Source organism: Pleurodeles waltl, chromosome 8, assembly GCF_031143425.1.
Source record: "Pleurodeles waltl isolate 20211129_DDA chromosome 8, aPleWal1.hap1.20221129, whole genome shotgun sequence".
In the NCBI taxonomy this organism is placed as follows: domain Eukaryota; kingdom Metazoa; phylum Chordata; class Amphibia; order Caudata; family Salamandridae; genus Pleurodeles; species Pleurodeles waltl.
This window is the reverse complement of record NC_090447.1, coordinates 489,201,341-489,216,102: the sequence shown is the minus strand read 5'-3', so window position 1 is coordinate 489,216,102 and position 14,762 is coordinate 489,201,341. Positions and strand designations below refer to the sequence as shown.

General features: G+C 40.4%; 1 long non-coding RNA gene across 1 annotated transcript; it reads right to left on the bottom strand.

The window, feature by feature from the left end:
- Positions 1-3,631: 3,631 nt before the first annotated feature.
- On the bottom strand, positions 3,632-14,604 carry LOC138250063 (uncharacterized). The gene is made up of 3 exons (XR_011194885.1): positions 14,433-14,604; positions 5,492-5,775; positions 3,632-4,915 (listed from the first exon to the last, which is right to left on the bottom strand). It is a non-coding gene; the product is annotated as an uncharacterized lncRNA (long non-coding RNA).
- Between the last annotated feature and the right edge of the window lie 158 nt (positions 14,605-14,762).

Here is a 14,762-nt window from a genome sequence, read left to right as displayed (position 1 = left end):
CAAGATAGGCCCATGTTGACACTTCTCTCCAGTTGGCAGTTTCCGCAGAATATTAGAAACAGTACAGAACATGGCAATTTAGCCAACATTACTTCTGCCAGAAACTAAAGCCCATTGTTAAAACGTTAAATAATTATCACAAGGAAGTACAGAATAGGCAGAGTGGAATGAGACAGTAGATTTCCACTGTGAGCTTTCAATGGAACAGCTAATACACAAAGTTTATGAATGAATTTCACTGAAGTCAGCATTATATCTTGACACTGTACTGTGGAAAAATACTAAAGTTTAGGCCTTTTAACTAATGCTAATACATAAATAACAAAACAATTCTAATATTCAACTCAAATTTTGTACATTATCTAATCAATAATACATTTCAAATCATTTGTTTTATCCATCAAATGTTAATTATCTTTTGTAAGTACAAATGGTTATGATTCATCAAAATATGTTTTCAACTTTATTTATTATTTCACATAAAACGTGTGATGGCGCACACCACGTCAGTCACAGTTCAAACATGCACATTTTATTTTCCTAACACACATTTCTCTAATTAAGACTTTTAGTACATCATTTACAAAATGTATCTACTCATCTTTGTATTAATAATGTTTGCTCTCAAACAATCCCTCCTTTGACAGCAATATGTGCCGTCACAAAAGAACACTACATTATTGAGACAATTAAAAGCTTTGTTTGTTCAGTATATCTACAATTAGGGTTTCTCAAATTTTCAAAAGTTCTCAAAACACTATAGTATCTTCTTCTCATCTTTTCCATTTCAATTTCTTCCCTCCTATGCTTATTTTTCCCCTTTTGCAATTGTATGCATATATACAGATTCTAAAATCTGATTATACAAATGAGACATACAATCACGATAAATAAGGGTTTCAGTATTGTTCCCACAAAACCTTGACCAACATTTCCCAACCAATTTCCTATTTTTGTAAAACTTTATTTTCCCGCACACCTGGTTGTTTCAGGTCCTTCAAGTCAGAATTCAAATTTGTCAAATTTCTAATGTAGCTTCTAATGTATTTAATATTGTCTGGAATCAAAGTGCAACAATGTTGCACCTTAAGTATCCGACAGACTCCGCTGTCTTTTGCTAAAAGAATGTCTAACGTAAGACGTTTCTGAAGAACTATTGAACGGACCACAGCCATTTCTGTATCCATAAGAAGTACTGCCCCAGAAAAATGTGTTAACGTTTTGTCCACAATGGTTGACAATTTCCTCATTTTCATGTCATTCAGAACAACTCCTAAAGAAGGAATAATTGCTCCAAATATGTCCCCAATTATTTCTCAATAGATTGCCCTTTTTGATCCTGGTCTTGATTTGTCATGGGTATCATTTATGTTGTCAATCTGGTATATTATAGGGGAAACCACTCAGAAAGAACAAGTCCCATACCATCACTTAGGGAAATGATAATAAGTATTTTTTACCACAAATATAATATACACCTGGAATCGCAAGATCTTGTCCATTTAGCATAAAGTCCCATATATTCCTAAATAGAAATGCATGTCTGCATTCACTCGTTCTCACAAACCTATTATCAGGTCTGGATTGAGGCCTGTATATACACAAAGCTTTCTCTCATGTTGGTAATCTAAAGCAAGCTTTCCTTGCGTTAGTTACAATACATGCCTGATCATTTTTATAACTGTGTTTTACTAAGCCCTATTCTATCTTCTCTTTAATTGCCTTTCTTCTATCATCAGCCTAATTCAGGGATTCTTTCTCAACTGGTGAAAGTATGCATGTCAAATAATCCCTGTGAGCATAAGCCGTACCAAATGTCAGTCGAGGCTCAAAGAAACCACCTACAATGTCTTTGTTTCTAACTTTAGCAATACTACTCAAGTGTTGATGAACTGCAACAAAAGAAAAGACCAAGTCAAAACTTGAATAAAAATACTGTGTGTACTCCAGGTTACAAAGGCTTGTTAGTAAAAGACTATAACTGATCCCATTTGTTAATGGTAAGCTATGATACATAATTCCTTCTTGCAGCAGGCAAGGAACTTGGGTACACCCATAACATCCTCTCACATCCATAGTCTCAACATATTCATACAACAAACGATAGTAAACATTAGAAGAAAGATCTCCTTGTGAATTTTAAGTAATTCTCATCTTTATAGAACTTGTCTAACTCAGAAAGTGTAGTAACCTCTTGTATTGGAGAAAGTGTGTAAGTAGTTTCAGCTTTATCAGAAACACTCATACTTGTAATAACCAACAAACTCAATAACACACATGCAACTGCCAATTCAACACACATATACTTGCACCCATTGTTTCTGTTGCGTTTCATATTCACGGACTGTAAAAAGATCAAAAAGTGGAAGTAAAAAATATAAAAACTTAATTATGCAGCCTCAGCAAAAAAAAAAAAAAAAATCTTACATTTTCTTTGCGATTGTATACAGCAACTTTCATGCTCTCCAGAGGTTCCCAGAGATCAGTTTAACAGCTTTGTCAAAATCAGTTTCAAATGTCTCTTTAGAAGATTACAATCTTTTGTTCACTGACTATTACTTCCAGTACATGGGGGGTCATTCCGACCCGGGCGGTAAATACCGCCAGGGCCGGGGACCGCGGGAGCACCGCCAACAGGCTGGCGGTGCTCCCTTGGGGGATTCCGACCCCCTCACCGCCATCCTGTTCCTGGCGGTTCCGCCCGCCAGGAACAGGATGGCGGTGAGGGGTGTCCTGGGGCCCCTGGGGGCCCCACTTTGTATTTCAGTGTCTGCATTGCAGACACTGAAATACGCGACGGGTGCCACTGCACCCGTCGCACATCCTCCACTCCGCCGGCTCCATTCGGAGCCGGCATCCTCATGGAGGGCTGTTTCCCACTGGGCTGGCGGGCGGCCTTTTGGCGGTCGCCCGCCAGCACAGTGGGAAACCCAGAATGACCGCTGCGGTCTTTTGACCGCGGTACGGTCTTCTGGCGGTTCCCTCCAGGCGGGCGGCTCCCGCCGCCTGCCGGGGTCAGAATGACCCCCATAATGTCTATCTTGGTCATTTGGCAATGTAATTTGAAAACTCAGTTTAAGTGTGATTTCAAGTTCCAAAATGCTGAACTGGATTCTCACGATCAAAACAAAAGAACGTAAACTTGTGTTCCCACTCATCAGCTGCAAGGTACGCCCATTCAGGACCTGTGTATCTTCAACTTGCAGCTCTCTTCCTTTTCAATTTTTGACTTGCACTTGTTTCTCCTTCACTGAGATCTGTTTCTTCTGCTGTTTCCGATTCCTCATTTATACTCAGCAACACTGAGGAACTTTTTCAGCTGCATGGGAGGAAGGCCACTTATCTCCTTTCAGAGTTTTTCCATACAGTGATGATACAAATGGACTTACGATTCTTCTTGGTCTACCAGGAATCTGACAATTTCTTCTTTGACTTGCTTCACCTGTGCCACTAGCCACTTCAGAAGGAGTCAAATCTGTGTGACTTCAATTTAACTTAACTCCACTTTCGGCTATTTCAGTAAACACTATGGGGGTCATTCTGACTTTGGCGGGCCGCGGAGGCCGCCCGCCAAAGTCCCGCCGTCAGAATACCGATGCGCGGTCAAAAGACCGCCGCTGTAATTCTGAGTTTTCCGCTGGGCTGGCGGGCGACCGCCAGAAGGCCGCCCGCCAGCCCAGCGGGAAACCCCCTTCCATGAGGATGCCGGCTCCGAATGGAGCCGGCGGAGTGGAAAGGGTGCGACGGGTGCAGTTGCACCCGTCGCGATTTTCAGTGTCTGCTTGGCAGACACTGAAAATCTTGGTGGGGGCCTGTTAGGTGGCCCCTGCAGTGCAGGACAGAAAAAGCACAACAACCACGGTCAGTACAAAACAGTGGAAATGGCTTCATGTAGTCAGGCATTCCCAGAGCTGGTGCTCTGCACAGACTCTCTCCCAGCTCAGTAAAAGCTTTCAAATAAGCTTTGTCGAGGGGTGCTGGATCAGTAATATCTCTGTGGGTCAATCTTTGTAAAGGCTTGGAAATTACAGAAAAATTGGGAATCCACTGGTGACAGCAAGTCACCATTCCCAAAAACATCCTGACATCTCTTTGAGTGTAACAGGGGGGTTTATTTGCAATATAGCTGTAACCCTTTCTCTGCACACTTTCCTTGCACTTTTCTCTATTTGATGTCCCAAATATTTCACTTCTTTTTGACAGTACTGTCATTTTGCTGGAGACACTTCATGTACATTTTCACCCAAATGATTCAGTAAGACAATAGTATCTTGCCTGCATGCTTCTTGTGTCTTTGAAACAATCATTAAATCAATATACTTCACCAATGTAGATTGGAAAGGCATTTCCAATCATTCTAAATTATTTTTTAACACTTGAGTAAAAATTGAAGGGGATTCTGAAAATTCTTGTGGAATTCTACACCATGAATACACACGATTGCATAATTTAAAACAAAAGAGGAACTAGCTATCCTCACGCAGTGACACTGAGAAAAAGGCTTGTGATAGTCCACTACTGTGAACCATTCTGCATCACATGGAATTTGGAACAAAATCACTGCTGGATTAGGTACCACTGGACATCATTTGACCACTATGTAATTTATTTTGCTCAGATCCTAAACTATGCAAATTTTCCCACTAGGTTTCCGCAAACCCATAATAGGTGAATTATAAGTGCTGCTCAGCACTTCTTTCAAAACCCCTTGTTAAAAGAAATCTGCAGTTACAGAAGTAACTCCTTCAATTACATCTGGTGCCATGTGATATTGGGGCATTTTCGGGAAAGTGCATTAGGTTTATAACTGTGACTTTGACCGGTTCCACTCCTTTAATTAGATCAACATCTCGTCCAGAACGATCCCACACTTTTAAAATAGCTGTATATTAAAGGTGACTTGGCAAATCCTGCACTGTAAATGAAGGAAAAAGAGTAATCAATTGGAATTCTTCAATAATCAAATAACAACCAACTGGTATGCATGACTCACCATCATCACTATTTGTCTGAATGACAATTCCATCATTTGTGCAAGTAATCGAGCATTTTAATTTGCACAAGTTTCATCCCAGCAGGCATACTAGACTTGAATCACAGATTACAAAAGTGTGCATGCCCTCTAAAGTACCAATGTTATCAAGAATCAATTCAGTAATTGGATTTGTCAGGTGTTGATTTGTTACTCCTACAACTGGTAGTGTTCTCCCAGAAAGTGGTACATTCAAAAAACATCTGCAGTTCTGACAGTAGAGCATGTAGCTCCTGAGTAAACCAGGATTGAAACTTCATGACCCCATAACTATTCCATGTATATACGGACCACTCTGATCCACCTATAAAGAAGCTGCTAGCACACGTTCTTTCTCATCTGAACTCTCACTCAAAATATCATCACTCAATTCATCCTCACTTTGTATGGATACTGGCTAATCAATTGTTGATTATTTTGATTTAACCTTTATCCCATGTTCTGCTGAGAAACCACTACCTGCTGCTGTGCCATTGGAGCTTGAGGTATTTGCATTTGCTGCTGCTGTGGCATCATTTATATCTGGTATTGCATCTGCTGCTGTGGTACCTGAAAACGTGGCATCTGCTGTTGGGGAATTTGCATTTGCGGAACCAGCATTTGAGTATTCATATTCTGGACATTTACATTGGGATTCCGATTTCTCAGTCCTCTCAAATTTGGAAAAAAGATTATGTTCATTCATCTGCACAACACCTTCCTGCACCATCAATGGACACTCCTGCTTCCAGTGTCCAAGACTCCTGCAAGCATGACAAGGTTACATTTTCTTCATTACTTGCACATCACCTAGATTAACATTCAAATTCAGATCAATATGATTTCCATTTCCACCACCACCACATCCTCTTCCTCTTGCCATTCCTTGTCCCTGCATCACTTGCATGCTTCCCTGTTGTAGTACTCCTTGCATTCCTGATTGTGCTGCTCTAGTCTGCATCACAATTGCCTTTTCTTTCATTCTTTTCTGCTTTATGTCAATTCCGTCACTGCAATTTTTATCAAACTGCAATACATCATCAATCAGTTTTGTTTGCCAGCAAATCAAATGACTCTTAAGCATGTCACCAATTTCAGTTCTCAAGTCCTGCACAAACCTCATCACAAAATGAATCAAGTCTTTGGGCTCAATTGTCTCCGTACCACTGTAACATTTGAATGCCTGCAACACCCTTTCATAATATGCATGTATTGACGCCTAGGCTTCCTGAGCTGTCCTATCAATTTTCTGCCAATCAATACCTTTAGGAGAAATTCTCATTTTCAAAAATTAAATCACTCTGTAATAGCTTTTGATTACATCAGGAGACAGAGCACCTCTAACCAGATCTTGTGGAGGCTCTCTCGTTGGCCAGTCAACACTCTTCTAACATCCAATCCATAAATCAGCTGCAACCCCACTATTTCTAAAAGTGTTTTTAAATCATCTTACATTTTGCAAGTTTCACAAACCTATCTGTCTGTGGATACCATTCCACTGGCTTTTCTATCAATCTCATTTGCAGTCATTTGTAAATGACAGAATATCACTCCTGCTCCAAGGGACATGAACATAATTCCCTCCGGGAATTTCTATAATTGGTAATATTTATACTGGACTATCAGTCTGCAGAGTGTCAGTAGAGTTGGAAGTTGCAGGCTCTCTTTTCTTTACCCATCTGCCTTCCAATTAACCAAATGTTCCCCATGTTTGAATACTTTGGATTCATTTTTTATTATGAATTTTCATTCAGGGTGCTCTCATATTAGCAATGTCTTTTGAATCGAATTCTAATCTGTAACTCCTGTTTAATGGTTTGGATTTCTCAATATCCACTTGATATTTCTCTGCAAGCTCTGATAATTTCTGATGTGTCAGTCCTGCTCTATTTGTGACATTTTACACATGCAATGTAACTCATCTTCATTATACGAGTCAATTTTATTTAATTCAAGTGTTCCCTCAATCAGTTAATTTAATTCTCATTTTAACCTTGCCAGATTCAGTGTTCTTTCCCCTTTAATAGCTGTTTTCATTGCTGATGATCCACTCACTTTCTCCAACCATTATGTTAATTGTTGAGCTGTCACGCCTTCCAAGGAAACATTATTATTCACTTTAGGCAGGCATTGTGGAGTATTACATGGCGGACCTATCACTCCCTCGGTGACTAGAACCAAATTTGAAGTCCCCAAAGTTTGTGAGATCACAGGACAACTTACATCAATAAGTGGACCTGTTTTGTCAAAAGTCTGATTTATTGGAGACATTATTCCCACAGTAGCATTGAGTTTCTCCATTTCTGCATTTGAATTAAAAGGTGAAACATTGCAGCATTTTTTTTATCAATGTTTATTAAACTTAACTCACAAACAGCAGTACATTTCTCTTGGATTGGTAAGAGAGTGAACAGTTTCTCTTTTAATATACAGCTACTCATATTTGTAATTTCAATACAATACGGTTACATTTTAGTGTACTGACATACAACTTAACTTGATACGGTTTATAACAATAGGCATATCTTTATTTTTCTTTAAATATGTTGCGTGGTGTTCTAAGTAATAACGGTAACTTTCGGTTATGTAGGTGCAAAAGATGTTTATGCTTTACTTGCGTGTTATGCAAGTAGTGGTAAGGCGGGGACAGGACGGATGAGTTGGTAGTAGCCGCTACCGATTTCCATGTTCGCACTTAGCTGGACCTACGCTTGTTGCCTACCCTTATATTTTGGTTTAATACGGAGGAGTCAGCAAAGGTATTCTAACAAGTATGATGTGGCCCTTATCATGATTGCTAGATGATCAATCGGGGGGCTTTTTGTTCGTGCCTCGTGGTTCAAGGGGGATACATATCTCCCTAGACTCTATTTTTACCACAAAGTGGTCCCAGTGTTCAGCCCCTTCTTGTATCTGGCCCTTATGTTGCAGCTGTCTGAGTGTGTGGGCTTCTGCTAATGTGGAGCTGTGTAGATCTGTAAGCCAAGCAGAATAGGGGGGGGGGCGTTAGGGGCCTTCCAGTGTGTGGCGATCAAGCGCTTGTAGGTTACAAACGCAAGATCTATAAACCTGTGAGTGTGTTTTTAATTCTTGTTCCTATGTCGTATACCCAGCAAACAGGATTCCGGTGTAGGTGCGAGCGTTTTGTCTAGTATGTTTGCTACCGTCTCAGTAATGCGGCACCAGCCGGTGCTTATTGTGTGGCAGTCCCAGACCATATGATAGAAATTAGCGGCAGGGGTAGCGCATCTAGGGCATTCTGGTTTAGAATTTGGGTATATTTTATTGATACGGGCCGGGGGCAAGTATGCTTGGTGGATGTAATTAAATTGTGTGGATCTCTGACGCACGTTGCGGGATACAAATTTAATCCTGATGAGGGCAGCTTCCCAGGATTTCTGGGTGATTGGTGTGGGAAGGACGGCATCCCAGCGGCTTTTGACTTGTGTCATTGCGGGACAGGTATCTGCTAGGAGTATTTTATATAGTTTAGTGACGATGCCCTTTGTATTTCCTATAGTGAGTAATGAGGTAAGTAAAGGGGATTCAGCAGGTCCGGCGGGGTTGCTCCTCCATGGGTTACACCTGTAAATATTGTTTTAATTTTGTGTACTCCAGTGATATATATGGAGCACAGAATGTAGCACGGTGACAGGCACACCTATGTTGCCTGTCATTGCGGATTTCAAGTGTACGGTGACAGGCACACCTGTAAATATTGTTTTAATTTTGTTCTGTGAGAAACATTTGTGTTATATGAACTTGTGATGTGCTAAGAAATTTTGAAAGGATAACACAGTGCATTTAAGGTGTAGGAGCTACTGTGTAAGAAATTAAGTAACCATGCAAAATATAACACCTCTACCATTTTTTCTGAGTGGTCCTGGTGAACCTATTTATCCATGGATGAAATGGAAAACAAAATGTTTGTTCATTATGCAAGGGTGTGTGGTCCAACTTTAAGTGCGGAAAGGAAACATGCTTTGCTGATGCATTGTCTGGGTGGTGAAGGGCAAGAGCTTCTGGAAAACTTACCAGATCTGGGTAGTGAAGAGATCAGGAATTTAAATGAATATGAGATATGTGTGATGAAATTAGACAAACATTATTTACCCAGAGTGAGTACGATTATGAAGAGGTATTGTTTTGGTAAGAGAGAACAAGGAAAGGATGAGTCTGTGGAAGAGTATTTAACTAGTTTAAGGAAATTAGCAGCTTCATGTAAGTTTGGTGCTTTGATGGATGAAAGAATTAGAGATCAATTTGTGTTGAAATGCAGCACAGACAAGATTAGTGAGGTGTTATGGTTGAAGGATGAATCACCTTTGGAGGAAGTAATTATTGTGGCGAAAAGGGTAGAACACATGTTGAAATGTGTGAAGGAGTTGAATGAAGTAAAGAAAGTTACACCGGCTGAGGGCACGAAGGTTGATGAGGTGGTGTGTGAAGTGAGAAACAAGGAGGTTGGCGAATTGAAGAAGAAAGAGGTGATGCAGAAGTTTAAAGGGGAATGTTTTAGATGTGGCAGGAGTGGTCATAAGGCGAAAGCAAGTAATTGTCCAGTGTTAAATGTGTTTTGCAATGGCTGTGGAAAGAAGGGTCATTTTTATAAATGTTGTTGTAATAAAAAGAAAAAAAACTCCAATGGTACTTCTATGAGGGAGGTTAAGGAGGTTTCACAGGAAATGTTTTTTCAAGTTGAGACACAAGTGAAATGCAGTGAGCATCCGCGTGAAGTTGTTATGGTAGATGGAGTTAGCATTTTGATTTGTGTTCACAGTTGACTATTATTTCTGAACAAAGTTTTGATACATTATCTTTGAAAAATAAAAGGTTAAGGAAGATGGATGTGTGTCCTGGAGATTATGGTGGTCAACCCATAAAGATGTTAGGGTACTTTGAGGGTCATCTTGAGCTGAAAGGAAGGCATCTTGTAGGGAAGATCTATGTATCCAACATGGTGATAATTTGCTGAGTTGGACACATCAAAGGCTGTTGGAGGTGATACTAAGCTCTAATGCTCAACTGCAGGTTCAGGTGCAGAAGGTAGATGATTATGAGAGAGTGTTTGTACGTGAATGTCCGGATGTTTTCTCGGAGGAGTTAGGATGTCTTAAGTGTTACAAACAGAAGATAAGGTTGAAGAAAGATGCCATTTCGGAGGTGGCAAAGGTGAGGAGAATTCCTTTGACTTTACAGGAACCAGTGATGACAGAGCTTAAGAGAATGGAAAAACTGGGAGTAATAGAAGAGGTTGAAGCAACGGAGTGGCTGGCTCCCATAGTGGTGGCTAAGAAAGGTGATGGTAATATAAGACTGCGTGTGGATCTTAGGGCTTTAAACAAAGAAGTGGTTGTGGACAAGTTTCCTCTTCCACATATTGAGGAAATTGAGTCAGTATTAGGTGGAGCAAAGTATTTCTCCACTTTAGACTTAGCATCGGCATACCACCGTGTGGAGTTGGTAGAGAGTTCACAAGAGTTGACAGCTTTCATTACACCTTTTGGTGCATATAAATTCAAAAGGATGCCATTTGGACTAATATCTGCAGCTGCAGTATTTCAGCGCATTATGAACAGAGTGTTGAAAGATTTGACTAGTGTGAAATGTTATCAGGATGATGTGTTGATTTTTGCTGATACTATGGAGGAACATATCAAGCATGTAAGAGAAGTCTTGGGGTACTTAAATAGGGCAGGTCTTATGTTAAAGAGGAAGAAATGTCCTTTTGGGTTGTCTAAAGTTGAATATTTAGGCCATTTGATTTCAGGAGAGGGTGTGAAACCTAAACATGATCTGGTTATGGCGATTAGAAAGTTGATCTCTCCACAAACAAAAGATGGAGTGAGTTCATTTCTGGGTATGGTTGAATATTATGGGTGGTACATTAAGAACTTAGCAGGAAAATCTGTTAACATGAGAGAACTATTGAAAGAAAAGAAGAGAGTTTGTATGGAGTTCAGAGTGTGAGGAGGAGTTTGTGAAAATAAAGGAGGAGCTGGAAGGTGCACCTTCTTTACAGGCTTTTAAACCTGGCAGACAAACATTTATTGTGACTGATGCAAGTGCAAAGGGTCTGGGGGTTGTCCTAATGCAAGAAGAAATGGGAAAGAAAGTGATGATTGCTTGTGCATCTAAATCCCTGAGTGGAGCTGAATAAATTACCCGGTAATTGAAAGAGAGTCTTATGCCATTTTTTTGGCTCTTAAAAATTTTAAACATTTTGTTTGGGGCACAGATTTCGTAGTATTATCAGATCATAAACCACTTGTAGAAGTGTTTGGCAGCAAGGGTTTAAATTGTATTTCAGCCAGAATAAGGAGGTGGATCATTGGGTTACAAGAATTTACGTTCAAAGTGGAATACTGACCAGGAGCATTAAATTTGAGTGCACATTATCTTTCGAGACTGGTGAATGTCAACGGGCCAGAAGAAGAACAAGAGTGCATGGTGGGTTTAAAAGATTCTGTTTGTGAAAATGTTAGTAGTGTGTGTGAAATTACTTGTGGAGCTATAAGTGAGCGGGAATGGAAGGAAGCATTGATAGAGGGTGTTGAGCTGTGTAAAGTGCGTGAAGCGTTGGAAAATGGGGCTTTTAGTAAACTAGAAAAAGGTTGGAGTCTGGTAAAGGATGAATTGGCTGTGGACAGAACCATGTTATTGAGGGGTACAAGATTAATCCCACCAAAGATTCTGAGGAAAAAAATTGTGGGTCAAGCACATGAAGGGCATCTTGGAATCGTGAAAACAAAAGAAAATTTAAGAACCAGTTTTTGGTGGCCAGGGATGGATTTAGAAGTTGAATGCATGATTAGAGAGTGTGTGCAATGTGTTTGTAGTGACAAAGTACTGAGGACTAGGAATGACCCAATGTGTTGTAGGAGATTACCGGATAAGCCTTGGGATGAGGTAGCAATAGACATTGTTGGTCCATTGCAAAAGGAGCATTCGACACCGTAATTGATTGTGTTGCTAGATTTGTATTCCAGATGAGTGGAAGTTAAAAATTTAAATGATATATCTTCTTTCAGTGTGATCAGTGTTTTCAGGAAAGAGGGTTTTCCTAAATAAGTTTTATCTGATAATGACCCTCAATTTTGCTCAAAAGAGTTTGAAAGACTTATGAACGATTGTGGCATTATTCATAAAAGGTCAGCGGTTTATCATCCGGAAACTAATGGAGCAGTAGAAAGATTTAACAGATACATCAAAGAAAGCATTCAACTGGTCCTGGGTGAATGGCATAAGCTGGCTTGAAGAACTTATGAGGAGGATCTCTGCTTATCGGTTCTCTCCACATGCGACAACTGGTAAATCTCCATTTGAATTGTTCAGAAGAAGGATACCCAATATCAAGCTTTGTACTGGATGGATGGATTGTTTGAAAAATAATTACAGCTTGTTTAAGACAGAATGGAGAAGGAGAGAGGAACAACTGATGTGTAAAAGAAAACAGGAATATGATGAAAGGAAGAAAGTATGCAAAGTGAATGTGAGTGTGGGAGATGTGGTAAAAGTTAAATCTCCAGTGAGTTGTATGGAAGGGTCGAAATACACTAGACCGTAGAGGGCTATCAATCTGTTTAGGAAGACAGTCAAGACTGCTGACGGAAGAATTTGTAACATGAACAGAGTTGTTCTTTTAAAGGACCTTTCTGAGGAAAATGTAAGGATGTCAGGGGACAATGATAATGTTGCAAGTGAATCAATGTCTGGGTCCAAATGTGGTAATGAAAAGTATGTGAAAAGACCAATGGAAGAGACAAGAAGGAGCAGAAGGAAGAGGGTTAGTCCTGGACATTTGAGGGACTATGTTGTAAATTAACAAACTTAACGTTGTACTTATGTTATATTGTTGGAACTTGGGCATTATATCTAGGAGCTCTGATATTTTTCAATATTGTTATTTTTTGCTAGAGTGTTATTCATGGCTGACAAGTTGAAGATTATATTTTTATCAAAATTATTTTGTTTCATTAATTTATTAAATGTGAAAGGGAGATGTGTGGTGTATTCATGATAGAATGTGGACACCGCAATCTACGGGGTAACCAATGGGACGCGAGCGATGGATTCGAAGGGACGACGGTTGTGAGGAGAGCGGGTTGACGATGGATGAAGCATTAATGTGAATAAACTTGGGTTTAACCAAAACGGGTTTTCAACTACACTTATTTTTGGTGTTTACCTACCTTCCCACAAGTTGCTCTGGAATAAATGGCCAGAAGAGATTTTGAGAAGCTGAAGTCAACAAAACTGTTTTTGATTTTCACGCTAGGAGTGCTTCACCATGCGACTTTAATTACACAAAAGAGCAAAACTATTGACTTACCTTCAGCTTCTGCCTGGAAGAGCAATGGTGTATAGTTAGAAATGACACTACATTTTTAGGCCTTTTGATTTTACTAAAATTAGTTGAAGAATATTTATTTATAGTAGCTTTCAACAAGCCTTGTTCTTCCACTGGACTGGTATAGTGTCATTCACATTTTCCTATAGCTCACCACAGCCTACACCATGGCGCAATGAGTCACATCAACTTTAGCCACTGTGAGTGATGGTAATCTGCCCTTTCACAAGGAGAACATTCCCTCACAAACTAGTTCCCTTCAGTGCCGAAGACTACTACGACAATGTCTGCTTTCGACCATAAACTATTTTTGCTTGTAATAAATGTTGTTTTTGGTGGCTCTACTTACCCAGCCTAACCTCTGCAGAGAAGGGTACTCTTCAATTGGGTGGAGAGTAGCCTGAATTATGAAAATCAAGACTTGCACATGTCCCAAGACATCTGTACCATGGCAGATGGTCTGTGGATTAAACTCAGCATTGACCTCGGTTGGCCCACCACGGGTTAGGTACCGTTTAATACGTGCTATTTTACACTATTAAATCTTTTACATTAGCAAATGGATTGAGGTAATATTTGTTTCCCAGTCAAAACACTAAAGAGGTGGTTGTTATCCCTCGTGTCACATTCCTGTCTGCCTCCCTTCCCTTTTCACCCCGTTTGTGAGTGAGTGTCCGCGGCGCCTTGGGGATAGGAGTTCTTTTCTGACAACTCGTTTGACAGATGATTCATTGCATGTGCAGAATTACTGACTAAACAAACGTTTACATTCACTCGTGCCTCGTTTATGGAATATCACACTGCTGGGCCCAAGACCACATATACCTTTGGAAACTATTGCCTCATACCTAATCAGAACTGAAGCAGAGCCATGAATATCAATCATCGAACTTGCCTGAGCCCGAGAAACGCAGGAAGCAGCCAAAGCAACCGGTCAGCAAACAAGGGGGAACCCGGTTACAGCTATCAGGCTACCAATCAGTCTGATCACACAGAAGCAACACTGCTCATAACTGCCAGGTTATTTCCGCTGTTACCAACCATCATCTTACGTCACTTTACTTCACTTACCGATCCCATCCTGAATCAAGATTATATGTTGCAGGAGCATAGCCCACCAAGCCAGCATGGTCACAAACTGTCAGCGCCAGGTCCGTTAAAAAATAATGACTCTATATCATCTACCAGCCAAAGCACCTACTCCGTGCTGCACAGCAACACTCGCAGACTGGTGTATGACAGCTTGGACTTCTATTTACACACAGCTGAGGCACGTGCAGTTTCCACAGCCAATCGGCATTTAGGAGTAGTGTGAACTTCACCACGATTGGCTGAGTTGACGACAATGGTCCATTCCTAGGTCTCCTTACACATTACAGGTCCCGCCCACTCCCTAAATAC